The sequence below is a fragment of the Bos taurus genome, chromosome 3 (genome assembly GCF_002263795.3).
Source record: "Bos taurus isolate L1 Dominette 01449 registration number 42190680 breed Hereford chromosome 3, ARS-UCD2.0, whole genome shotgun sequence".
Lineage (NCBI taxonomy): Eukaryota > Metazoa > Chordata > Mammalia > Artiodactyla > Bovidae > Bos > Bos taurus.
Window position 1 is genome coordinate 18,228,395 of NC_037330.1, and position 2,728 is coordinate 18,231,122.

At 55.1% G+C, this 2,728-nt stretch overlaps 1 pseudogene; it reads left to right on the forward strand.

Annotated features, from left to right (window-relative positions):
* Positions 1-458: 458 nt before the first annotated feature.
* LOC100298078 (mitochondrial antiviral-signaling protein-like) lies at positions 459-2,118 on the forward strand (annotated as a pseudogene).
* Positions 2,119-2,728: the final 610 nt, after the last annotated feature.

Here is a 2,728-nt window from a genome sequence, read left to right on the forward strand (position 1 = left end):
TATTAGTTAGATTTATCACATTATTAACCTAACTTTAACTCTGCAAAGTTAAATTTACTTCATAAGTGATTTCTAAGTTGCAAAACCTTGTGCACACCAGGACCCAGGGGAAAGGAGCAGTGACCCCACAAGAGACTGACCCAGACATGCCCGTGAGGGTCTAGGAGTCTCCAGCAGAGGTGTGGGTCAGCAGTGGCCCACTGCAGGGTTGGGGGCATTGAGTGTAGCAGGTGGGCATGGGACCTTTTGAAGGAGGAGGTCGCCCTTATCTTCAGTACCTCCACCATAGTTTGCCTTCAGATCAAATAACAGGGAGGGAACACAGCCATGTCCATTAACAGAAAATTGGATTAAAGATTTATTAAGCATGGCACCACCCATCAGAACAAGACCCAGTTTCCCCCTCAGTCAATCTCTCCCATCAAGAAGCTTCCATAGGCAGGCGCAGCTGAAGACAGGTCGCCGGGTTGCAGCTACCCAAGCCTTTATTCCTCTCAGTGCATCCACCCTTCATGGGCCAGAGCCCTCTGCCACTTCAGAACCCAGACAGTGATGATGTTTGCCGAGGACAAAACTTATCAGTATATCTGCTACCATCACAGCAATTTTTGCAATGTTCATGTTCTGGATATTCTGCCTCACCTGTCCTGCCTCACAACAAGTGACCAGGACCAATTTCGGGCCTCCTATGAGCGCTGGGGGAAACAGGGCACCCTCTGGGACCTCTTCGACAGTCTTCGGCAAAAGAACGGCTGGGTGCATTCCTTCATTGGGGCGCTGAGGGCCTGTGAGCACACTGGTCTCACTGATGAAGTGGCCCATGTCTACCAGAGCAACCTGCCACGGAATCCAAACCACCCTCCAGCCCCACTGGAGCCACCATCAGTTCCTGCTGAGATTCCAAGACCCTCCACACATGCTGTGGCCCCCAGCATCCCTGGCAATGGCCACACAGAGTACGAGCCAAGTTACCCTATGCCTGTCCAGGATACCCAGCCACCAGAGTCCCTGGGAGAGAATTCAAAGCCCCACAAGCATCCCATTCTGGGGCTGTCCTGAAGAGGCTGGGTGGCCCCCTGGAGCCCTTGTCTGACACGGTGGCCCTCAGAACTCTGACCTCCAGTGTACGTCAGGAGCAAGACACAGAACTGGGCAGTACTCACACAGCAGGCGTGGTCTCCAGTTCCACGTCAATCCATGGGCCTGTGTCTCCGACTGTCTCCTTCCAGCCCTTGGCCCGTTTTACCCCCAGGGCAACCACTTACCTGGACCCTCATTGTCAGCTCCATCTGTTGGCACCTCCTCCTCCTCCACTGGCTTGACCTCTGCAGGAGGTGCTGGTGACCAGGCTGAAGGTACCATCTGCTCCAGTGGGGCAGGGGTACCCAACAACCCTATGACTGCCAGCAGTGTCCTCCAAGGTGCCCACCAACTCAGCATTTAGCAGCTCAGTGCCTTTCAAGTTGCCCACCAGCTTGAAGCCCCCTAGTGCAGTGCCCACCAGTCTAGCACCATCCAGATTGCCCATCAACTCAGTGCGTTCTGGCATGGTGCCACCCAAAGTGCCTACTAGTGGGATACCTGACCACAGGATACCTGCAAGCACAGTGACCAATAAGGTGCCTGCCAACACAAGGCTCACCATCAGGAGCAGCAATAGACTCATGAAGGAGACATCTGCATCACCAGTGCCCAAAGGCACTACCACTGGAGGCACATCACTTCTGGCCAGACAGCAGTTCTGACTGCTGTGGCTCAGAGCTGGAGCTGAGCAAGCCTGGCAGGCTGGTATCTAGGATGGACAGCCAGCCATTCTCAGGCTGTTCCATAGATCTCACCATCAGCCACAGTAACTCCCTGGGCATGGGGCCTCACAATGCCTCCGAGGAGAACAAGTATGTGTTGAAAGACACCATTAGGATCCATGAAAACCCCAGAACCTCCATCCTGGGGGATAGCCCCAGGACGCACACTACCCTGGAATTCCAGGCAGAGGAAGAGTTGGAGGAATTGCCTGTGGTCAGGACCATGCCCTGGGCTCCGTGGCTAGGGGTGGCCATGGCTGGGGCACTTCTAGTGCTCCTGGCTTCACTGAACTGGTGGTGCCTACCCCAGTGAAGCTCCTGGGTCCTTCTTGCCATTCATTTTCTCTTTTTCCCATGGTACATCTGCCTGAGTCACAGAGCTCAGCTGTCTCACCATCCTTGACCCTTTTTTCAGGGCTGGCAGAAGCTGGGTCAGAAGGGAAGCAGGGGGCCATAGGCCTAGTCTTTGTGGGCAGTATTTCTGTCCCATCTCATGCTCTTGGTGGCTCCCCCACCATCCTTGGCTGACCAGGCCCTGGGCTGCTCCTGGTGCTCCAGTCCTTGCCCAGCTGGCCATCTGGCTGTTGCCCTTAACCTCTGGAGAAGGTGCTCCTATTGAGGCCTTATCCCTCTTTACCCAGGTGCAAGAATCAGGAGGTGCCACTGGGGACCACAGTGGGTCAGAAACCTTCCCCATCCTGCCTGGTCCCTGCAACCAGTAGATGGGGTAAGAGACATCTCTCTAGCCCCCAGTGGCCCAGTAGCCCCCTGAAGAGCAGCAGGGAGGCCCATCTTTAAGGACTTAGTCTCCTGTCTCTCTCATTCCCCTCCCTACCACACAAGGATGGGAGGAGGTCCAGAGATTCCCATAGACCCCTGGGAAGCCTGATCAGGTGTTAGACCTGAGGAGCACCTAAAGAGCC